Source organism: Bubalus bubalis, chromosome 4 (assembly GCF_019923935.1).
Source record: "Bubalus bubalis isolate 160015118507 breed Murrah chromosome 4, NDDB_SH_1, whole genome shotgun sequence".
Taxonomy (NCBI): domain Eukaryota; kingdom Metazoa; phylum Chordata; class Mammalia; order Artiodactyla; family Bovidae; genus Bubalus; species Bubalus bubalis.
This window is the reverse complement of record NC_059160.1, coordinates 68,991,993-69,017,845: the sequence shown is the minus strand read 5'-3', so window position 1 is coordinate 69,017,845 and position 25,853 is coordinate 68,991,993. Positions and strand designations below refer to the sequence as shown.

Genomic DNA, 25,853 nt, shown 5'->3' with positions numbered 1-25,853 from the left:
ATGGACAGGGAGGCCTGGCGTGCTGCAATTCATGGGGTTTCAAAGAGTCGGACACGACTGAGTGACTGATCTGATCTGATCAGATTTGTTAAGACCAGAGGGAGAGGCCAAGAGAACTCCAGTGACCATGACTCTGGCCTTTCTTAAGTCACCAAGCCAACTCCATGCTTCTGGGCTTCTTGTGTGAAAACAGCCTTCACAGTTGTTCACCTGCAGGCAATCCATTACTAACATTAGTAGGATTCTTAGGTTAGAGTTTCAGTGAATTTACTAAGAGCACACAGCACATATCTCTAAGTAATGTCTGACTCTTTGAGACCCCATGGACACAGCACACCAGGCCTCCCTGTCCTTCACTATTGCCCAAAGTTTGCTAAACTCATGTCCATTGAGTCAGTGATGCCATTCAACCATCTTATCCTCTGTTTCCCCCTTCTCCTCTTGCCTTCAATCTTTCCTGGGATCAGGGTCTTTTCTAATGAGTCCACTATTTGCATCAGGTGGCCAAAGTATTGGAGCTTCAGCATCAGTCCTTCCAATGAGTATTCAGGATTTATTTCATTTAGGATAGACTGGTTTGATTTCCTTGCAGTTCAAGGGCCTCTCAAGAGTCTTCTCTAGCACCACAGCTTGAAAGCATCAATTCTTTGATGCTTAGCCTTCTTTATAGTCCAACTCTCATATCCATACATGGCTACTGGAAAAAACATAGCTTTGATTATATGGACCTTTGTGGGCAAAGTGATGTCTCTGTTTTTTAATACACTGTCTAGGTTTTTCATAGCTCTTCTTCCCAGGAGCAAGTGTCTTTTAATTTCATGGGTGCAGTCAACATCTGCATTTTGAGACATGTGGGATTTTGGAGCCCAAGAAAGTGAACTCTGACACCGATTCCCCCTTTTATCTTTGTTTTCCATGAAGTGATGGGACCAGATGCCATGATCTTCGTTTTTTTAATGTTGAGTTTTAAGCTAGCTTTTTTAACTTTCCTCTTTCACCTTCATCAAGAGGCTCTCTAGTTCTTCTTCACTTTCTACCATTAAAGTGGTATCATCTGCCTATATGAGGTTGTTGATATTTCTCCTGGCAATCTTGATTCCAGCTTGTGCTTCACACAGCCTGGCATTTCACATGATGTACTCTGCATATACTTGGGCTTCCCTGGTGGCTCAGAGGGTAGAGCGTCTGCCTACAATGAGGGAGACCTGGGTTCGATCCCTGGGTTGGGAAGAACCCCTGGAGAAGGCAGTGGCAACCCACTCCAGTACTCTTGCCTGGAAAACCCCATGGATTGATAAGCCTGGTAGGCTACAGTCCATGGGGTCGCAAAGAGTCGGACATGACTGAGCGACTTCACTTTCTTTTCACTCTGCGTATAAGTTAAATAAGCAGGGTGACAATATACAGCCTTGACATATTCCTTTCCCAATTTTGAACCAGTCTGTGTTCCATGTCCAGTTCTAACTGTTGCTTCTTGTCCTGTATACAGGTTTCTCAGGGGGCAGGTAAGATGGTCTGGTATTCCCATCTCATTAAGAATAGTCCACAGTTGTGAATGCACAGTCAAAGGCTTTAGAATAGTCAATGAAGCAGTAGTAGATGTTTTTTGGAATTCCCTTGTTTTTTCTATGATCCAGTGTATATTTACAATTTGATCTCTGGTTTCTCTGCCTTTTCTAAACCCAGTTGGTACATCTGGAAGTTCTCCATTCACATACTGCTGAAGCAGAGGGATTAGCTTGAGGGATTTTGAGCATAATCTTGCTTACATGTGAAATGAGTGCAATTGTGCAGTAGTTTGACCATTATTTGGCATTGCCTTTCTTTGGGATTGTAATGAAAGCTGATCTTTTCCAGTCCTGTGGCCACTGCTGAGTTTTCCAAATTTGCTGGCATAATGAGTGCTGCACTGTAACAGCATCATCTTTTGTGATTTGAAAAAGTTCAGCTGGAATTCCATCACCTCTACTAGCTTTGTTAGTAGTAATGTTTTCTAAGGCCTGCTTGACTTCACACTCCAGGATGTCTGACTCTGAGTGAGTGACCACACCACTTTGGTTACCTGGGTTATTAAGAGCTTTTTTTGTACAGTTCTTCTGTGTATTCTTTCCTCCTTTTCTTAATCTCTTCTGCTTCTATTAGGTCCTTGCCATTTTTCTCCCTTATTGTGTCTATCTTTGCTTGAAATGTTCCCTTGGTATGTCTAGTTTTCTTGAAGAGATCTCTAGTCTTGCCCATTCTATCATTTTTTGCTTTTTATTTGCACTGTTCTCTTATGAAGGCTTTATATTCTGGATCGTATATTCTTTTTCACCGTTGTTTTATTTGTATCATACAATTGAGTTATCATTTTGATTTCATATTCCTGTTATTGTCCAAAATCTTGCCTGATTAGATGCAGCATTTTCTAGAGTATGTCCTAATGTTCCTCTTCACCTGGACATGATAATGTGATGTGATAGGTTTGGTGGTCAGTGTGCCAAGCTTATGCCAGAGGTAGCAGGTTAATCCAGTTTTGTTGTAGTGATCACCCTGTTTGAACAGTCATCACCAGCCACCTTTGAGAACAACTATAGCTGTCCTTCTACCTTCATATCACAAATTCCTAGTTCAAATTGTAGAAATCAGAAGTTGTATTTATTCATTAAAAACAACATTATTGAATGCCAAGCACTGGGTGAGGTGGTGGTACTAGAATTATTAATGGAATCTTACTATTAGTATAATGAAGCGAATGTCCCTCCTCTGATTGTTATGCTAGACATCAACATATCACAACATTTTGGCATTTTTTTATTTGCCCTAGAGCAAGGGTTCAACACATTCTTGGAGCTTGATTAAAATTAAAACATGAATACTTTCTGGAGAACTGGCTCTATTGTTGTAATATAATTTGACACTTAAATGGCTTTCAAATCTGTCTTTAGAGTCACAATTATGCTGGTGATTTGGGCAAAAGCAATTACCCATGCAAGTAGCTGCAGCTGTGTACAAATAGCCTAAAATTATTCATGGCCCCCATCACAGCTCTATGCCTCACTTCTATGAGAGAGTGACCCTGAATTTCAGAATAGCATTTAAACAGGAGATGAATTACTATGCAGTGGAAGACACTGTCAGAATGTTCATATGTAGCCCTCAGATCCGAATTAGACAGTTTTGGATTTCACATTTCCAGAGAACTGGAGACCTCTTTATGCCACAGGCAATCAACAAATAAGTAAAATCTCCAAACACTGAATGTTTGGTCACATTTTAGTGCTGCCTTTTGGATCAAGAGTGAATTGCTGAGTTTAAGGGGTCTCAAGGTGCCATATCTTCTTGGAGGGGGTCTTCTTCCTCCCTAGTTGCTTTATCCTCTGTAAGGAATTGACATAAGTTTACATTTCTCTCAGTAGTTTGCATCAAATCACATCCACATTAAGTTTTTTTCTTTCCATTGTTCACTGTGCATACAAATGAGTAATCTGAGAATGTGAATGTAATTAAAAAATGCTCTCTCATGAGCGTGGCATGAAAAACCTTCCAGACGTCATCTTTTTTCCCCGCCTCTAGATACAGTTGATTGCAATGTAAGGTGTTTGCACATTTTCCAAAGCAGCATCATTGTGCTGTATATTTTACAGATCAACTTGCTGTTTCAGAGGACTGTACTAAATCAGAAATGTCTCTTTTATTGAAAATATTTTGTACTACGGTCTTGCATTGTGTTTCCTCCCTAGAACCATAAACATCTAAAGGCTAACATCATTTTGTTCCTCTAGTTCACTGGGTAACTGTATCTGATAACTAAATGAAATGTAACAGAAGAATTTATTTTTTGAGTCTTGTTCATATTCCTAACTCCCTTAATATACTTCTCTAAATAATAGAGTCTATTCTAATGTATGGCATAGAAGTCTCATTGGGCTCAAGTGTGTGTAGAAAGAGATTTCTTTTCTATGTACTAGATACACAAATCTGGAGGGGAAGGAAATTAGCTTTGTAACACTTCTTCTACCAGCATAAACTGGCCAAAGGATTTTCTTCTCAGTGATAATATGTAATTGCGTTATGAAATTGTTACTAAAATCTTATTATAAACTATCAGGTCTTTTCTATATGACACAAAATAACTATACACACATCAGATATTGTAAACGTACCATGTATATTGTCATTCTGGGCAATCTTCTGCATTTAAAGTAGAGAAGACCTTCCTTTACATAGAGAATACTTTCTAGACTTCTCGTCAAGTAACAAAATCTAGAAACACCATCTTTCTCTGTGGAGACTTTCAACAAGGACTGATTTGCAAGAAGCGTGCACTGATGGGCTGTGGACAGTCATCATGGACAGCTTTCCACACTGCCTCATGGGTTGGCTTTCTTCTTCATGGAGGTACGATGACAGGAAGCTTAAACCTGCAAGGTGGGTGCTTGTTGGCTGGGTGACCTTGAACTATGGTTTGCTAAAGTGGTTGAATTTATAAAAAGAGCGGCTTTCTTAACTAAAGGAAAGAAACCAGTTTGCATCTCAAGGGACCTTTTAGAGCTCCTCTGGCTCCAGGAGTCAGATTTCAGGGCACATTTGAAACAAAATTTGAAACTGCAGAATCACTCCTTCCTGCTGCTTTTGGTGTTGGTGGTGGTGATATGAACGTGGCAAAACTCGGAAATAAATAACTTATGATGGTGATGATAAGATCCCAAATGGATAAAAAGTTGAATTTTAGGTGAAAGTACACATGTATCGATGGTCATTTCTTCTAGAATGACAGGGCTTTACACATTTGGATGTACCTAGTTTGGTTTAGGAATGGGTTACCCAGTTCCCTCCTCTCATAAACACAAGAAGGATGGAGCATTAGGCAGGTTCTATATTCTTTGCGCCAAGACTCTCTCTGATTGCTGCTGTTTGGTTGATTTTGAGGACCAGTGTATGGTGTTGCAGGTAACACTTTTGAATAGGTGAGTGATGTGATCAGGAAGGCCCTATTAGGAAAATCAATCTGATTGTAGGATGGATTGGAAGAGAGGTTCAGTAGATAATGATTCAGGAAGCTAAGAGAATATAACTCATCTACCCCTCTAGGCAAATTTAAATTAATGCCTTCTCTTTCCAAAACATGCTAGTTCATTTTGTTTGTTTACCTGTAATACTGTATGTGTTTTTAAAAACAGATATGAAATGGGTTAAAAATAGATATATACAAAAAATCATGAAAATAGAACAAGAGCTGTCCAGCCAAGATCTCTTGTAGGGAAGGCATTATGTTTTAATAAGCTTTGTGTCATTGGTTCCTACTGCAATCGGCACCTTACCGAACCATTTAATATTGGCTGAATTAATGAAGAGTCGGGTGATAATTGGGTTAGAAAAAACAGCATCTTGAATATAGGTCCTTTCCCTGACTCTGTGCCCAGATGTAACATTCAATTCATTGGCAGCTGAAGGCAAATCTAAACGACAGATTCTTTGATATCTTGAAAAAAGAAACATGGAAGGTTTTTACGGCTCATGGCTCTAAGGGGAAGTTCATGGTATGTGTTGTTATACAAGGGACCTGGACAAAGGCTTCAGTAACACTGTCACAAACAAAACAGAAATGTTTGTCATAAAGAGGTTCCTTATACTGACCCCTGATAAAGGCCAAGGCATAATATTATATTTCTGTAAAGGCATTTCTGTGGCCAAGTTAGAGTTGAAGGAAGTTATTTGGCATAGCTGAATACTGAAGAGTGAATTGCAAAAATATTGACTGCATTTTGGCATAGTTATTAACACCACCTTTTTTTTTTTTACACCACTTTTTTTTTTTGAATGATAGTTAATTGGTAAATAAGTTCCTCCAGGAAGCTTTTATTCTTATTTGATAAGGGAAGAAAATATATACTATTTGGTTCATCTAAAGAAATTTATGTAGAAAATGTTTATTGTGGGGTGGCAAAACCATTTCCCTCAAATAAAATATGAATCCTAATATATGAAGCTAATGAATTCTGGTTGACAATGTGTAAATTGAGAGAGCGGAAAGAACCACTACCATGAAGGTTCCTGTCTTCTCTCTGTGGAATGCTAGGACTCTGCACAACCTGGTTTTGAAACCTCTTCCTCAAAGCTTTAGAAAGTTGCCTAAAGATCTATGTCTTAGCCCTTGTTTTCCAACATTTAGAGGACCTGAATTTTAAGTCTTAAGAGCCAATCCCTATCCATGTTGATTCTTAAGATGTATGGCAAAACCAATACAATATTGTAAAGTAAAAAAAAAAAAAAATAAAAAAAAAAGAAATTACAATAAAGAATCTGAGGGAATGTTACTGGGATTTGTGTCCAGAATGAATAGTAGATTCATGAATGTGTTTGTCTTGGAATCAAAAGCAGATTGTACATTAACAATCACTGTAACTCTATGCTAAGGCCTAGCTCAGGTCGGGCTGAGAGTATGCTCACTCCAACTGAATTGTACCAGTGAGGCAGGGGCCAGAAAAAGAATTCCAAGTCATTCTGAGATAATAATGTCAGGTAATGAGGTCACAGAAAATGGAAAACTTTGAAAGACTCTCAGGTTGGGATGTCTTAAAAATCTTTGAACACTTTGATAAGAGGAGTCCAACATATATAGTAAGACACATTTGATGATTTATTGAGGAAGAGGTCATATGAGCATTAGATGGAGTGACTTCTAATTGGTTATATCAAGTAACTGAGAAAAGTCCCTCTGAATTACCAACATCAGTGAGACAAAGCCCCTTTGATTCTACATTGCCTAGTGATCATATTAATATTTTAATGAAGGACCCAAATTTTAGCAAGAGGCAGTCACTCTCTAGATCTCTGGCTCTGTATAAACAAGGTTTTAAAACTCCCAAATGAAGATTATCAGGTCAGAGTCTGTATTTGACTCTTTATTTTGTCAAGTCCTAGAGATTTTAGTCCTTATCAGATATATTCCAGAGATCATGGAAAAGGCAGCCTTTTGCCACTTCAGGCTTTGGAACGTGTTTCTACATGTAATGGGATTGTTAAGTGACATTTTTTGCCTGAGATATAGAGACTAGATTTCAAAGCTAGAGACAGAGAGGTTAAACCTCTACTCTTTTTTTTCTGACTGTGTCAAGTGCCTTGCAAAATTTAGTTCCCTGACCAGGGATTGAACCTGGGCCCTTGGCAGTGAAATCTGAGAGTCCTAACTATTGGACCACCAAGGAATTCTCTAAACCTCTATTCTTAAGAGAACTACTATAATTCAGAGCCACAGACTTCACCCAGGGCTGAGAGGCAGAAGCCTTGCTACCCCCAGTCATTACCCAACCTTCTAGTCCCCAGTTCCAGTCTATAAAAGTTAGATGAGGGAAGGGGGAGCTTTGTAGGCACACAGAGCATAGCCCCTAGGAGTGTGGTGCTTGATAATGGGAGCAGGGGATGGCAAGAATACTAAGTCTGGGGAAAGGTATTTACTTTCTCAAGGTGAAATGAGGGTGACCTGGGAAAACTCCTTTTAGAGACTTGGGATGACTGCAAGAAGGGGAAACTGTCACTTCACTCCAGGATAGGTGTTAGATTTGGCAAAGGACTTGATAGATCTCTGTGTTTATCTCAGCAGGGAAAAGGAGAACTGGAGTGAATTGCACGGCCAAGAGAAGAGAGAGGGAGAGTAGCCTGCCTTCCTACCATTTGGCACTGAAAGGAAGGATGTGTGAATTTCTCATTGGTCACAGAGGTGCCAAGAAGTAGCTGTCTTTCTTGGACCCCACACAGTATGAAGGGCATCCCCACAAAAAGGGCTTTGGGGTATATACCACTCTGCTGAGAGTGGGCCAGCAAAGAGGTCAGGCTGGAACAAGATTTCCTCATGTCCAGGGACTGTGCATGGAGGACACCTTGCAAAGTCAGCTGACAGATTCACACATGTTCCTCATGAGAGAATGAGAAGTTGGACATTTTTTCCAGATTTCACATTTATGGCCAGTGGTACCCAGTGCTGTGCTGTGCTCAGCTGTGTCCGACTCTTTGTGACCTCCTGGACTGTAGCCCTCTAGCTTCCTCTGTCCATGGAATTTTCCAGGCAAGAATACTGGAATAGGTTACCATTCGCCTCTCCAGGACATACCCATGGCCAGTGGTACCCAGTAATGCTATTCAAGTAAGAGGTGCTTATTCCCTTCATCTGAAGGAGAGACTCAGTGGGGAAGAGCATGTCCTAGAGGGCAGTTTGTGGATGTTCACTCTAAAATAAATGATGAAGATAAGTTAAAGAATATATTTTGCTCCACTCCCTTCATATCGTTTCTACCACAGACTGAACAATGACAAGTGGGGAAAGCTTTAGCTCTGATATGAGACTGGAAATCAGGTTGAACAAATGATTGATAACAAAAGGTGATTAAGGAGTGATGGAGCCTGCCTAGGATACTGTTAAATGCTCTGCTACGCTGAGAAAGGAGGAGCTTTGGAGAGATAGAAAAAAACACTCTGTTTATATTTCACCGAAGAAAAGCTTTTAAATAAACTGGTATGTGTAGGTGATGATATACTAACACTTTCAGGTTGGATATCAAGGCTAATTCCATCAGGCTGAGGCATAGCTTCCAGATCAATTTCATATAAGATGAGAATATAGACCTCCTTAACCAGTCCATCTTGAGAGCAGCTTAATGAACAAACTGCCAGCCATGGGGCGATGTGATGATATTTTGTGGCATTGGAGCTAGGTGGTGTTCTCTCTAAAGGGTCTGGGATATTGTTTTAAATGATGCCATATATAGGGAGTGTCTTCTTTTGGGATAATTTTAATGTATATTTGAAATTAAGAAAAGAAGCAAATCTAGTTACCTTACAGATGTAAATCAGTGAAGGGTTATTCTTCTGCTTCTTTGTTCTGTGTCTAAAAAAGGATCACACGGTATTTATATGTTACCACACTGGACCAGCTCTCTTTGTGGGTTCTTTTTCTTAATTTTTTTCTACAAATGTCGAACTGTATCTGGACCTTTCGTTCTTTTTTTAATGGAGGTGAAGGATAGGGTCATTCCTTTGTAGAGTTTTGGTGACTTGACCTTTTTTGTTGACCTCTTCTGAGTAGACATGATTAGCAGAAATGATATCCAGTCATAACTGCAGACCACTTCCTTCTTCTTAGTAGCAATGTTCAATGGGAAGTTGGTAAAATTTTGGATAAATATATTTCTTACAGGAACTTGGCTAACATTTCATGCTCTCTCTATTGAACTGTATCTTCTAGTGAAGGGCACACACATCTTAAGAACAATAGCAGTTATCATTTGCTAGTTCCATTTGAGTTAAACAGGAAAGAAAAAAAACTATCAATTATGTGGTAACATAAGGGAGCATTAGAACTTTAAAAGATAATTTGACTCAGTTCAGTTCAGTAGCTCAATCATGTCCGATCTTTTGTGACTCCATGGACGGAAACATGCCATGGACAGGCCTCCCTGTCCATCACCAACTCCTGGAGCTCACTGAAACTCATGTCCATTGAGTCGGTGATGCCATCCAACCATCTCATCCTCTGTTGTGCCCTTCTTTTCCCGCCTTCAATTTGACTAATGGTCTCCAAGAAATGGATACCAACAAGAGGAGACTTGGTGAATAAGACTGGAGCAGGCAAAGAAGACTGCTATGAGATTGCCATTAGCTGAGTTTGGGCTGCTGCTCACAGCTGCCCTGGGCATATACTGCACTGATCTAGGCAGCTGCCTTCATGTGGATCACATAAATGATACCTGCTGGAGTTGTGCAGTGTGGTGGCTCTAGGGATGTAACTCTGGGCAGATTTTACAGGTGTTGAGATAAGTTCCTAGTCAGGTCATCTTTGGGCTGGTCAGATTCTTTGACGAGTTCAGCAGGTGAAAGCATTCCTGTATATGATTAGTTCTAAGGTCTAAGTTCTGCATACTGATCACTTGGCTGTATAGAAGATTGGGCATGCCATAACAGTACCTAGTTTTTTTCTAAGTAAGTCTGCAAATGTGATTAGAGACTCTCCCCAGATGACCGTTGTGTATGGGAGATTCTTCTGCCAAAGGGGCTTCATGTTTTTGGGAACGTAAAGAGATCTGTTAGTCTTGAAAGACTATGAGATTGTCACAGATAGATGAGAAGTGACCTAATATGTACTCATCTCCTTATTAAAAAAACTTGTTAGGCACAATTTACAATATTTATTTGTTTTTGGCTGCACTGGGTCTTCATTGCTGTGTGGGTTTTCTCTAGTTGTGTCAAATGGGTGCTACTTTCTAGCTGTGGTATAAGGGCTTTCCATTGTGGTGGCTTCTCGTGTTGCCAAGCACAGGCTTCAGAGCGTGTGAGCTCAGTAGTTGGGGCTTGTGGGTTTAGTTGCCCTCTGGCATGTGGAATCCTCCCAGACTGGGGATTAAACACACATTCCCTGCATTGCAAAGTGGATTCTTAACCACTGTATTAATAGGGAAGTCCTGCTGCTGCTGCTAAGTCGCTTCAGTCGTATCCGACTCTGTGTGACCCCATAGACGGCAGCCCACAAGGCTCCCCCATCCCTGGGATTCTTCAGGCAAGAACACTGGAGTGGGTTGCCATTTCCTTCTCCAATGCATGAAAGTGAAAAGTGAAAGTGAAGTTGCTGAGTCTTGTCCGACTCTTAGCGACCCCATGGATTGCGGCCTACCAGGCTCCTCTGTCACATGGGATTTTCCAGGCAAGAGTGCTGGAGTGGGGTGCCATTGCCTTCTCCGAGGGAAGTCCTAGGCACAGTTTTAAACTTAGCCATTTCTTAAGTCTCTTTAAAGGCAAAGAAGTCTGGAAAGACAGATACAAAGGAACTGTATAACACTGTAGTCTCTGGCACTGGAATCAGTTCAGTTCAGTTGTTCAGTTGTGTCTGACTCTTTGTGACCCCACAAACCACAGCACGCCAGGCCTCTCTGTCCATCACCATTTCCTGGAGCTTGCTTAAACTCATGTCCATTGAGTCCGTGATGCCATCCAACCATCTCATCCTTTGTCGTCCCCTTCTCCTCCTTCCCTCAATCTTTCCCAGCATCAGGGTCTTTTCAAATGAGTCAGCTCTTTGCATCAGGTGGCCAAAATATTGGAGTTTCAGTTTCAACATCAGTCCTTCCAATGAACACTCAGGACTGATCTCCTTCAGGATGGACTGGTTAGATCTCCTTGTAGTCCAAGGGACTCTCAAGAGTCTTCTCCAACACCACAGTTCAAAAGCATCAATTCTTTGGCACTCCGCTTTCTTTATAGTTCAACTCTCATATCTATACATGACTACTGGAAAAACCATAGCCTTGACTAGACAGACCTTTGTTGGCAAAGTAATGTCTCTGGTTTTGAATATGCTATCTAGGTTGGTCATAACTTTCCTTCCAAGGAGTAAGCATCTTTTAATTTCATGGCTGAAATCACCATCTGCAGTGATTTTGGAGCCCCCCAAAATAGTCTGCCACTGTTTCCACTGTTTCCCCATCTATTTGCTATGAAGTGATGGGACCAGATGCCATGATCTTAGTTTTCTGAATGTTGAGCTTTAAGCCAACTTTTTCACTCTCCTCTTTCACTTTCATCAAGAGGCTCTTTAGTTCTTCACTTTCTGCCATAAGGGTGGTGTCATCTGCATATCTGAGGTTATTGATATTTCTCCCAGCAATCTTGATTGCTGCTTGTGCTTCATCCAGCCCAGCGTTTCTCATGATGTACTCTGCAGATAAGTTAAATAAGTAGGGTGACAATACACAGCCTTGACATACTCCGTTCCCTATTTGGAACCAGTCTGTTGTTCCACATCCACTGGAATACCTGGGTTTAAATCTTGGGTAAACCCTTATTCATAGTATGACTTTAGCATTTTCCTTAACTTCTGTGTGCTTCACTCATCTCCACTGGAAAATGGGGACACTAGTACTACTTACACAATAGAGTTTTCATAGGATTAAAGATGTTAATCCACATGGAGTAGGTAAAATGTTGCCTGGGAAATAGTTACAATTCAATAAATATTAACCATTTAAACATCGTCTCAGATACCCTGCTTTGACAAGAGGTGAATCTGTTTGATTTCTTTGGGAATCCATTTAATTTAAAGGGAATTTGACTAATTATAGGCTGTTAATCCTTCTTTCGGAGAAGGCAATGGCACCCCACTCCAGTACTCTTGCCTGGAAAATCCCGTGGATGGAGGAGCCTGGTAGGCTGCAGTCCATGGGATCGTGAAGAGTCAGACACTTACTGAGCGCCTTCACTTTCAATTTTCACTTTCATGCATTGGAGAAGGAAATGGCAACCCACTCCAGTGTTCTTGCCTGGAGAATCCCAGGGACAGGGGAGCCTGGTAGGCTGCCATTTATGGGGTCGCACAGAGTCGGACATGACTGAAGCGACTTAGCAGCAGCAGCAATCCTTCTTCAGAAAATGTCAGGGAATTTTGCTTGAAGTATTGCTGAGGCATTTTATTGAAAGCTCTGACTTGGGTAGAACTTTTCTCCTACTTTATTCTCAGTTTCTCCAATCAATATTGGGTGGTCATGCTTAGGAGAGACTAGCAGTTTGGTATGTCTTTAGCTGTCAAATTTTTCTGGAAATACAGGAGTGCTATGATCTGAAACATGATACAATATAGTGAAAGGAACTAAGGTATTTAGAAATTGAGACACAAAGTTGGAATTCCTGGTATTTACCAAAGTATGACTCTGGATGGCAATGAGCCACCATTTGGTGCAGAATGTCCTCGTCCAGTTTCTTACAGTGTTTCTAATTCTCATCACCTTTAGACCTTGTGAATTTCATTCATTCAAGAAATGCTAACTGATGTCCTAGGACTAATTGATAGCCTAGCATTTGATGTGAGCCAGGCGGAAAACCAGGAGTTTGAGTACTGCACAAGGCTCCAGTAGTTATTTTTCCCATTTTATATGGGCCAGAACTGGCTTGGATAGGTTAAATAGCTTCTCTAAGATCACATTGCAAAGAGAAGTTACTTAACCTTTAGGAGCCCCAGCTTCTTTGATAAAAAGGAGAAGATAATACCTGTTGTAGCTAGCACACATGGAGATGAACATGTCTCCTTAACTGACTGATGAGGATCACATGTAAAGTCTGGCATTTGTAGGTACTCAATGTGTTGTGTGTGTGTTAGTTGCTTAGTTGTGTCCGACTCTTTGCGACCCCATAGACTGTAGCCCACCAGGCCCCTCTGTCCATGGGATACTTTAGGCAAGAACACTGGAGTGGGTTGCCATTTCCTTCTCCAAAAGGAACTATAGAAAGAAAGAGAGTGAAGTTGCTCAGTCATGTCGAATTCTTTGTGACCCCATGGACTGTAGCCCACCAGGCTCCTCCATCCGTGGAATTTTCCAGGCAAGAGTACTGGAGTGGGTTGCCATTTCCTTCTCCAAAGTACTCAATAGATGGTTGCTAATAACAACAGAAATGATGATAATTTAGTGTGAAGGCCAGTTTCAGTGCATTTCCATAGGAAAATTTGGTTTGAATTCTCCTAGATTACCAGGAAACCAATGATGACCGTAGCTCTGTCAACTGTTCTTAGTTGACGGAGTTTAGTGTTTACTGAGGCTTACCTATGAGTTCCATTAGGTTTATAAGATATGTCTGTGCACTAACAAAGCATTGCAAATCAACTATACTACAATAAAGATTAACAAACAAACGAACAACAACAAAAAGAAAAGCCTGTGCAGAACTAACTATAGAAAATAAGCATTTGTTTTCCCTATTTGTGGCATGGCTCTCCTCTTCATTGCTTTGCTCACATTGTCTCTTATTGTTTACAGTTAAAGCATTTTAAAAGGCAGATAACAGAATAAAGCCAAATCAAAAGATGGCTCACGAAAAAAGGCAAATTGTTAGGCTCCAATATACAATAAAATTTAAGCATGGAAATAGCAAAGGGCCAGGCCTGGTTCTTTGTTTGAATGTTGTGAGTATCAAGTCTGAGGTTTACCCTCAAAGCAGGGAGCAGATGTGGAAGGTTTCAGGTAAAGCTTCTGAAGGTTGAGGTTTAGATGAGAGCCCATCCAATAGCAACAGGAACTAGAATTTCCAGGCTGGTACCAACAACCTTGAACCATTTCAGAAAGAAGTGTATCCATTAGCTGAGATAAGCCCTCTCGCCTGTAATGTTCTTGTCAGGCTATAGGAACACACAGGCCCCAGAACCTAGACATCATTCTGAATTTTCAATCTCCAAAGATGCTTCAGGGCTTTAAAACAACTTCCGTGTATGGAATGAAGAACTTTGTTTATTGTTAAAGGAATTTCAGGCATCTGTGATCAGGTTAGTGACCTTGAAGAATTTATTTAGCCTCTGTTTCTAAAACTGTAAAACAGGGATGATAAAACCTACCTCAGTGCAGAGGGTGGTTGTGATGATTTAAAGGAGCAGTATACACGCATCACCCAGAACAGTGCTGACCAGGAAAAGCTAATTATGATAAAACATGAACAGAGAGTCCTTCCTTAGTATACACTTCACCAGGGACCTGTCTGTCCTCTCTATAGTCTAGGCTGTTTTCACTCAGCTTATGTGCTAACTTTTTGATCTGATGTGAGCAAGGCCTATAGTCTTTGATCAGCTAGTCTCTCAAATTTTCCTGTTCCCACAGGAAATAACCCACTTCTGGCAGTACCAGTGCATAATCTGCACTGGGGAAGTTGATGAGAGGATGAACTGGGTACCACCCGGGGCTGGCTGGAAGTTTGTGGTTAGGATGTCTGCCTGAGAAACAAAGTAAATGTTTGTTGTAGGTTGGATTGAGTGGAGGTAGATGCTGGGACAGAGTTTGGGGGACAGTGAATTTATTGAGGATCAACACCTGTGAAGGGAAAGAGAAAGAAACAGAATTGGGTGAAGGGAGAAGTAGAATTGTGATGTAGGTCTGGCAAAGCCTCGCTTCTCCTGGGCGTGAGCTTTGGAACAAATATCATGCTTCAGAGTTGTCCTGTATTTGCCCAACTGTTTATCCTCCCACCTTGCTTGCATACTGGATTTGGGTGCTACCAGAGGGCTTGATGGAGGAAGTGGCAGCCCATTCCAGTGTTCTTGCCTGAAGAATCCCATGGACAGAGGAGCCTGGAGGACTGTGGTCCATGGGATTGCAAAGAGTCAGGCACGACTTAGCAACTAAACAAGAGGGTGTGAGCTCCAGTGAGGCAGTTCTGTAGCTGATGGGAAACTGGAGAAACTGAGAGCTGAAGCTGTTCTTTTTGTTGGGCAGGAGGAAATCCATCTTTGAATGTCTACCAGAACATTTTAGAATGAAGAAAACCGTCATTCCTGTTGCAGATACTCCCTCACAAAACTTCTTCTAATCTGCAGACATTGGTTTGGGGAGGCTGGGATCAAAATTTAATTCAACAACCGAATAACAGGAAACTGCTAAAGTATTTACAATAAAATCCGCCAAGTTCCCAGGACAAACCTCTTTATAAAGCACACTCCCCCAAGAGCCCATATGCTCTGGGGAAATGAAATATACACTGCCCCTCTGGTGTTGTCTTTCTAAGGTCTTTATCTTAAAAATACAAATAAACAATAATAAATGACCATGACCTTTCTCTGTCTTTCCTCCTGCTACTTAAAAGAAAGGTAAACCAGGATGTCTTGAGTACTCAAAATATAGTGAAAAGATGGTTGATTGGGGGTTAGGCGACTTTATCTTGGTCCTGGCTCAGTCACTGTGTAAGCTGGGTTAGTCACTTCTCAAGTCCAGACCTCAGCTATCTTGTCTGTATAATGGAAAATTGGGCCGGATGCCTTCCATCTCTGGTGTGTTGGAATAATAAGAAAGCTTCTCTCCAAAGTGTTGGCTTCTTGGTCTTTTTTAAAAATCACATGCCATGGTTTCAAGCAGTGCTTGTTAAGACGTAGGTCATTGGTCCCACAACCTGCTCACTGGAGAAAATGTTCCTCTGCTGTAGACTTTGGCAACATATTCTTATTATTTCCAACCAGTAGAAGATGTAGTTATGAATGTCTTGATCTGTTGTTTAATTTTATATTAAATCAGTGAGTCAACTATAAAAGAGTAGGCATAAACTTCATATTCTGTCATAAAATTGTTTCGCTTTTCTAGTAAAAACAACTTGGAGTGCTGATTCTCAGGGGTAGAATGTTTCAGTTTATCCTGCTGCTGCTGCTAAGTCGCTTCAGTCGTGTCAGACTCTGTGCGACCCCATAGACGGTAGCCCACCAGGCTCCCCTGTGCCTGGGATTCTCCAGGCAAGAACACTGGAGTGGGTTGCCATTTCCTCTTCAATGCATGAAAGTGAGAAGTGAAAGTGAAGTCGCTCAGTTGTGTCCGACTCTTAGCGACCCCATGGACTGCAGCCCACCAGGCTCCTCCGTCCATGGGATTTTCCAGGCAAGAGTACTGGAATGGGGTGCCATTGCCTTCTCTGACTTCTTTGTAAATTACAGTCCCTAAATAGGGGAAATGAATCCTACAAAAGACTTGAAAATTTTATGAGACTCAGTAATTGAGTGAAGAGTAGTCATTTTACAGAGTTGGATGCACTGGGTGCGACAGCTCCAAGTAATTATAATAATGACTGTCTTTCTGACTATTATTTTCTTCAGGAGTGTTAAAACACATTGACTTACTTAATCCCCAAACCTGCCTTTTAACAAGTGATTGACAAGACCTCTGTCTAGGTTGGTATTAAACGTATTAAAGCTTTGAAAAAGTCCCCCCTTCCATGTTCCCATAATTTAAACACATCTAACAATGTAAAAAATCTTAGAGTTTCTTTTATTTATCTAGTTACTCCATGGACAAGGGCAGAAATTATTATTTTCATCCTATCACTGGTCCTTGGGTGGCGTGAGATCTATTAATTCTTGTGGCACTCATTATAGAATTAAGGATTCCGTTGGCGAGCCTGTTTAAAATGGAAAGCTCACACCTCTTCTGAAAAAGGTTATTTTAAATTAAAATGAACGTTTCTGTTTCCATTGTTTTAGATGTCTTAAGTGGTGCACTGAACTGAAAAGAGATGTGAAGCAGACGTTGGGTTGTACCAGGGGAAGTCAAACTTTGCTGAGTGCTGTGTATGCACCCAAAGGCTGCATTTAATTGGCATGCAGTGGAGTGTAGCAAGGCAGCCCTCCCATTACAGCAGCCATCATCCATATAGGTTTTAGAAGACTGAACAATTCAATGCCTTCTGTTGGTCTGTCAACTGAGACTTAAAGTACTAGTGGCCATTTATTCATTCATTCATTCATCAAGTTTTGATTGTGCACCTACTATGGCCTTGGCATTGTTCTAGCGATTGGAGCTATAGCAGTAAACAGGCAAGATTTCCTGTTCTCGTGAATCTTATATTCTGCAGGGGGCAGAAAACAGAACGTAAGTGAACAGGTAACATTAGTGGTATGTCAAATGATAATAAGTGATATAGGGAACAATAAAGAAGGGTAGGGGGATAAGGAATGTTGAGGTAGAAGTTTGCATCCAATTTAAAATAGTGTAGTCAAGAAAGACCTCACATACCATTTCACACCAGTCAGAATGGCTGCTATCCAAAAGTCTACAAGCAATAAATGCTGGAGAGGGTGTGGAGAAAAGGGAACCCTCTTACACTGTTGGTGGGAATGCAAACTAGTACAGCCACTATGGAGAACAGTGTGGAGATTCCTTGAAAAACTGGAAACAGAACTGCCTTATGACCCAGCAATCCCATTGCTGGGCATACACACCGAGGAAACCAGAAGGGAAAGAGACATGTGTACCCCAATGTTCATCGCAGCACTGTTTATAATAGCCAGGACATGGAAGCAACCTAGATGTCCATCAGCAGATGAATGGATAAGAAAGCTGTGGTACATATACACAATGGAGTATTATTCAGCCATTAAAAAGAATACATTTGAATCAGTTCTAATGAGGTGGATGAAACTGGAGCCTATTATACAGAGTGAAGTAAGCCAGAAAGAAGAACACCAATACAGTATACTAATGCATATATATGGAATTTAGAAAGATGGTAATGATAACCCTGTATGCGAAATAGCAAAAGGGACACAGATGTATAGAACAGTCTTTTGGACTCTGTGGGAGAGGGAGAGGGTGGGATGATTTGGGAGAATGGCATTGAAACATGTATAATATCATATATGAAATGAATTGCCAGTCCAGGTTTGATGCATGATACAGGATGCTTGGGGCTGGTGCACTGGGATGACCCAGAGGGATGTGATGGTACAGGGACCGAGGTGGGAGGGGATTCAGGATGGGGAACATGTGTATACCCGCAGCGGATTCATGTTGATGTGTGGCAAAACCAATACAATATTGTAAAGTAATTAACTCCAATTAAAGTAAATGAATTAAAAAAATAGATAAGCAACAAGGTCCTACTGTGTGTAAAGCAGATAGCACATGGAACTACGTTCACTATCTTGTAATAACCTGTAATAAAAGAGAATCTGAAAAAAAAAAAAAAAAAAAGACCTCACAGAGGAGATGGCCTTTGAGACAAGGTCTTAAAAGATATGAGGCAGTTTGTAATGGGGAATCTGGGGGAAGAATATTCTTTGCAGAGGGAATAAGCAGGTATGGAAATCAAGAGGTATCAATACATCAAGGAGGACATTTTACCTAGTTTGAAGCAATTTGTAGGGAGAGATTTCGAAGACCCAAGGTAAGATCAGACAGGCAAGTGTGGGGGCTAATGGAATGGGGCTTTGTAGGCTTTTGTAAGGCATACAGTTTTAAAAACTTTCAAAAATATATATAATTTGTTTATATATTTATATAATTTTTATTGGAGTATAATTGCTATGCAGTGTTGTGCGTTTCTGTTGTACAATGAAGTGAATCAGCTATATGTATACATATGTCCCCTCCCTCTTGAATCTCCTTCCCAGCCCACTCCTCCATCCCACCCATCTAGGTCGTCACAGAGCACTGAGCTGAGATCCCTGTGCTTTATAGCAACTCCCAACTAGCTGTCTGCTTTACACACAGCAGTGTATACAATGCTACAGAGTCAATGCTACTCTCTCAATTTGTCCCACCCTCTCTTTCACCCCTGTGTCCAGAAGTCTGATCCCCTTTTCTGTGAACTCTATTCCTGCCCTGAAAATAGATTCATCAGTACCATTTTTCTACACTCTGTATATATGGCATATGGTTTTTATCCAAAATATGTTGGGGAGATATTGCAGGATTTGAGCAGAGGAGTGATGCTATTATCTAATTTATGCTTTTAAAAGAACTACTTTGGCTGCTGTGTTGAGAGCAGAATGCATGGGAGTAAGAATGGGATCTGGGAGACTAGTGAGAGGAGGCTATTATACTATAGATGGAGATGATGGTGGCTTATACCAGGGTGTTTGTAGTAGAGCTGGTGAGAAAGGGTTGGGAGACTTTGAACTAGATTAGGTATATGCTCAAGAAAGAGGCCTGGGCTCTGTCTGTATCTAAGCACTGTGAATGGCTAGGCCATCAACTTAGTTGTGGGGTAATAAAACAGAATAGCACGTGAGCTTTGGAATTAGAGAAATCTGGATTAGAACCCAGTTTCCATCCCATATCAGGAATGTGGGCTTGGGCAGGTTACTTAACCTTATGGAACCACTGCCTTTGAATGGGAATGCTGTAGTCTGAATGTTTGTGTTCTCCAAAAATTCATATGCTGAATTTTAATTTCCAAGGTGATGGTGTTAGGAATTGGAGGTGATTGGGCCATGATAGGTGGGACTAGTGCCCATATAAAAGAGGTTCCAGAGAGATCCCTCACTCCTTCCACCAAAGGAGAAGTGCTAGCTGTGAACCAGAAAGAAAGTCTTTGCCAGAACACATCCATGGTTAATGTCTTGATGTGACATGTGAACACTTGACGTCTTCATTTGGAAGTCTTACAGTTCTGTTACCTTGATATTGGACTGCCAGCTTCCATAGCTGTGAGAAATAAACCTGTTGTTTATAAATTACCCAGTCTGTGGTATGTGGGCTTCCCGGGTGGTGATGGTGGTAAAGAACTTATCTGCCAATGCAGGAGACGTAAGAGATGCGGGTTCAGTCCCTGAGTTGGGAAGATTCCCTGGAGGAGGGCATGGCAACCCACTTTGGTATGCTTGCCTGGAGAATCCCATGGACAGAAGAGCTGGAGGGCTACAGTCCATGGGGTTGCAAGAAGTCGGACATAACTGAGGCAATTTACTACACACAGGCTGTGATATATTGGTTAGCAGCTTGAAGAGACTAAGGTAGGGAATAAACAACAACTCCAAGGGCTCTTATGAAGATTTAATATGCTGACAGAAGGGCAATAACCTGTAGAGGGATTAGCCAAGTAAGTGCTTGAAAGTATTAGTTTTCTTCAATTTTTCATTAGCTTAGATAGTGTCACCTATCTTGTAAACTCAATATAGCATGGTTTATTTGCCCATAAACTATTAATATGTTACCCTGACTCTCTGGACAGAATCTGTGCAGGGTATTTCCCAGTACATCTATCCTTGAGGTGGCAGGGGTGACATGTAGGAGGTTTTCTGGCCAAATGACTGTAACCGTGTTGAAGACAAATTCCTAATATAATGGTTTTTTTCTTTCAGTTTCAGTCCTATGTTAAAGGTGAGGGTCCTCTCTAAAGCAGAGACTTTTCTTGGGGATTGGGGGATGGTTTTCAAGGATAGACTTAAAGGGCTCAGAGAATCTCAAATATTATCAAAATTTTGTGTATATGCATTTTTTTCTGGGAATAAGAAATTGAAGATTACAAGAAAAAGAGGCCTATGAGCCCCCCAGTATTATCAACCACTGTTCTATAAATCTTTACTTAGCCAATGACTGTGTTCTAAATACTGCCTCCCCATCCCCCACTTCCTAATGTAAGAGAAATTGTTGCCTACTCTTGCTAATTCTCTTAACAAATATTTCACCACAAAACACTTTGTGGTTAGGAGATGTTATCCTGACTTCTTATACTTCTCAGTCTGTCAATAGCTTCTGTCTTTGACTCCCCGACCACTGCTAATTATACACTTCTCTGCGTATATACTATTTACAAAAAAAGCTCAGGAGATCTTTATACCTTATAATTATTGTTGTGAATTACATGGCTAGCTTATTTTTCCTGTGAAATGCTCCCCCAAAACCTGGAGGGAGTAGGGATCATATTCTGAAAGGTTTGTCCTTTGCTATTTTTATTTGTTGAATTGGAATGATACGGTTTCCTAGAAGGGTAAAACAGGTATCTTTGAAAATTATCAGGGTTGACAGAAGAATCATAGAAGAGATGGGAAGGGCTACATTATGATTCTGAATTTGTATCTATCTAATCCATCTGTAGCCATACTTAAAATTCATGATTCATACCAATTGTGAATCACTGTGTTAACTGAAATAACTTAAAGTTTCATGGATCTTCTGAATTGATGAAAGGGAACATACATTTTGTCTTAATGGAAATCTCTGTAATTTAAAAACAAAAACCTGTTCACTTGTGAACTTGGACTCATACCCCAAATACTGCTGTGTGTGCAAACTAATGAATTTACAAACTTGAAAAATTGCATGCAAAGTAAGTGTCTAGGCAGTGATGAGTCAAATATCGTCTCATCAGCATTCATCATGATGCCTCTGGCATGAAAAAGAGCATTCTTCTCTTGAGACAGAGAGAGAGCAGAGAAAAGTCAATCAGGGTGAAGGAGCCAGGCATTCCTTCTATACATACATGATTTCTCCTGAGATTTACATTCTTTATCAGGTAGTTCACATTGCAAATAAGTCCTCATTCTTTAACTAGCTACTGACCGGTCAAAAGATATGCTTTTCTAAGAGCACTTCATATGATTTTTTGCATGATTGCATAATGCAAGCTTTGTTGCTAACTTAATTGAGCTGATGATATCCATAAGTGGGATAATTCAAAGGTGGTAAATCAGCCTCTAAATTTGCCTTCTAAAAGGAAAGCTTGTTTTCTTATTTAATTTGGTGGTTTTACCATGAGATATAAGATCTATTTTTTATTACATGTTTTTTCTTTTCAATGTTTATTTTCATTTTCAAACAATCCGTTGCTTTATAATGAATTTTCCAAATCTTTCTCACCTTGTTGTAGTAATGCTCTGCTGGCTCTATAACCTTGTGATGAAGGGGTTTTTACTTTTGTTGAGTAGTTGAGTTTCCAAATCATAAATCTGATGGCAATCTTCTGATGCCTGTCACTGGACTGCTAAGCAATTTATTGAACTATTCAGTTAGAGGAGTGAGATTTTGCTAAGAATGTGGCTTTGCTTGGGTCATTTGGAAACACATACACACACACACAACTGGCTCTTTCGTGCAATAGACTCTTGTTCACAACCTCAGATCAAGTACCTGTTTTATTGAGAGAAGGAAGGGGACTGGTTTCGTTAAGTACCTATTATGTGCCTGCAGCAGTGGCCAAGATACAGTCCTATTTCCATAGAGCTTACAGGGGACCAGGGAAAAGAGGTAATTAAATAAATATTATAATACATGTGATTAGTATTATAGTGTTAGTATCATACCATTATTCTAGTGGGCAGTAGTGGGGGCTTTGCTTAGTATTATGGGCCAGAGAAGGCCTTCTGGAAAAGAATGATGTTAGGATGAGATGTGATAGAACAGCAGAAATTAGACAAGTGATGGGAAATAGGATCAGGAGCAGAGGTAGGTAGTATTGCAATACTGAGATGAAAGATGACTTTTGGCAGGAGGTGTAATATGTGTAAAAGCATGTTTGAAGAATTTAAGTCCACAAAGCTACAGAATATAGACTTTGAGTCATATGAGGTGGACTAGAGAATTTAGCTCCAGTCATTTGACAGTTATGTGCTAAATGTTGTGATAGATGAATTAAATAGATATGCTTCCTGTCTTTATCAACTTTACATTCTAGAGAGAGCAACACTAGGTAAATAAGGGAACAAATCAAAACCAAAATTAACATAGATTGTGCTAAGTGCAGTGAAAAAAAGAAATGGTATGCCATAGAAATGTGGGTGTGGCTACAGAGTAGTCAGGATGAGTTGGTAGGGGAAGTGACCCTTACGCTGAAGCATGAAGTACTAGGAAAAGTCAGCCATTAGAAGGGAAAGAGAGGGACTTGCCTGATTTCCAGTGGTTAAAACTTCATTTTCCAATGCAGAGGGTGTAGGTTTGATCTCTGGTCTTGGATCTAAGTTCCCACATGCCTTGAAGGCAAAAAAAAAAAAAAAAAAAGTACAATAGAAGTTATATTGTAACAAACTCAATAAAGACTTTAAAATGGTCTATATAAAAAAAATCTTTTTTAAAAGGGAGAGAAAGAGCATACCAAGAAGAGACAATCTTAAGGACATGACTGGTGAGGTTGTTTGCCCAGGGTCATCCCAGGCAGTGAATGGCAAAGCTATGAAGATAGTATAAGCCTTTATTCTCCATGTTTGTTTGTCCAAGCCTATGTTGTTTGTTTAGTCATTCAACTGATTAATATTTATTGGCAACCAGGCACCATTCTGTGCTTCAGGGACACAAAATTATATCAGATATTCAAAATTCTTGCCTTCATGGGTTTATGTCTTGCTCTTTTCCCGGAGTCATGTTGCATCTTTGGAGGGCAAGGGGAAGACAGAACACTTTCCATCTGTAAGTAATGAAAAAAATAGATTAGTATGAGTATGGCTTATGAATGAAAGGGAAATTGTTTACTTGTGTAATTGAAATGAGGATTCCAGGATGATTGAGTAACTCTCCATCTCTATTTTTCTCCTGTCCTTCTCTTAGTTCTTTTCTTTTCTGTGATTTAGTATTGCCCAGTTCCAGATTTTGTATTCATATACCACACTGCCCAAAAAGAAAAAAAGTTTCCAGAATTTGCATCATTAGTTCTGAATTTTGTTTTCATTGGGTTGACCTTGATGGAGCCAAGATAACATTCACGATGTCTGGCTTAGGCCTCGGCTCTGTATTTATTCCTGTGATGAGAATATTGCCAGATTCTTAATGGGGAGTGATATCAATCCTTGGGTGTGTATGTGCAGAGACTTATGAATGTTGTGTTATCACAATGAAGGGAGGGAGCTCCTAACTGACATTTAGTCACTGAAGACCAGGAGTGCTAGAGGTTCTTCAGTGCATGGGACAGGTTTGTACCACAAAGAAGTGTCCCATATTCTGCATACCTTTCAGATGTGCTTCTAGACAATATATAGGTGAAACGTTTTATGTAATCATCTGAACTTAGAGTTTAGCTGTGCCACATTTAAACACAAAATGGAGTTTGGGGAATGTGGGGAGGAATATTTTAATATATAGTGAATTTCCCAGAAATGTCACTATTGGATATTTGGTGAGAATATTGTACTTTGTTCAGAATTTTTCCAAGATTTGTTCATCCATTTGAAAAATCACATCAGAATTTTTATGATGCTCTGATATTTGAGATGTTTGTGCAATATACCTTATCACTTGCATTTGTAGGAGTCTCATTTCATGGTGGTTCCACGGAAAGGTATAGGTATTTGACTGCATTGTGTTAGTTGCTTAGTCATGTCTGACTCTACAACCCATGGACTGTGGCCCACCAGGTTCCTCTGTCTGTGCAATTCTCCCAGCAAGAATACTGCTGTGGGTAGCCATTCCCTTCTCCCAGGGATCTTCCCAACCCAGGGATTGAACCTGGGTCTCCTGTATTGCAGGTGAGTTCTTTACCATCTGAGCTACTGGGGAAGCCCTTGACTACAATAGCATGCCTTAATATTTACATACTGAAATATTTTTGTCTTATGAATTCCTTTGACTTCTACTTTACATTTTATTTTGAGCCTTATGTTAATTTTTGAAATCATGGAGAGGATTGTTGGTATATTTATTTATGAATTAATTTTTTGGTATAAAAGGGATATTGGAAAATTGTTATTATTAACAGGGGCTGATGGACCTGGTGGGGTTGAAATCACTGGTTTGGACCTATCAGAGCCCACCTCTGCAGTTGGGGGTGAGGTTGATACTGTACAACCTGTTTAATATGCACGGGGGAAAAGGTAGAATGGATATTGGGGAGATAAAATGTCAGTGGGATACTCATTTTATTGTTAAAAATGTGCTTTTCTGAAGACAGAAGTGAAGTGATTACAGTTTAATATTTTTGTGTGTGTGTTTTATCAATCTCATAAATGACATACATCTCATAAATGACAGACCATCACTTCTGCCACATTCCATTGATTACACAGACCAACCTTGACACAAAGTAGGACTACACAGGAGTGTGAATACCAGGTATGAATACCAAGAAGTGATAGGCTCCAGTACCCTCGGGTAGCTGAAGTGCCATTCTAAAGCTTAGTATAAAGCGAAGGTTTCTTTTTTAAAATGGAAGTATAGTTGATTTGCAATGTTGTGTTACTTTCAAGTGTACAGCAAAGTGATTCAGTTATGTGTGTGTATATATATCTCATACACATATGCACACACTACTTTTTCAGATTCTTTTCCATCAGAGTTTATTACAAGATATTGAATATAGTTCCCTGTGCTATACAGTAGGTCCTTGTTGTCTCTTTTATATATAGTAGCGTGTATTTATTAATCCCATACTTCTAATTTATCCCTTCCCCCTTTCCCCTCTGGTAGTCGTACATTTGTTTTCTGTGGCTGTGAGTCTGTGTCTGTTTTGTAAATTAAGTTCATTTGTGCCATTTTTTTTTTTTTAGATTCCACATGTAAGAGGTATATGTGATATTTGTCTTTCTCTGATTTACTTCACTTGGTATGATAATCTCTAGGTCCTTCTATGTTGTTGCAAATGGCATTATTTAGTCCTAATATTAAATGCACTCTCAGGTAAAATCTGGAGAAGGCAATGGCACCCCACTCCAGTACTCTTGCCTGGAA

At 40.2% G+C, this 25,853-nt stretch overlaps 1 protein-coding gene across 9 annotated transcripts in view; it reads left to right on the top strand.

Annotated features, from left to right (window-relative positions):
- TAFA2 (TAFA chemokine like family member 2) overlaps nt 1–25,853 on the top strand; it is a 586,563-nt gene that overhangs the window by 44,510 nt on the left and 516,200 nt on the right. The gene's annotated exons all lie outside the window — the stretch shown is intronic.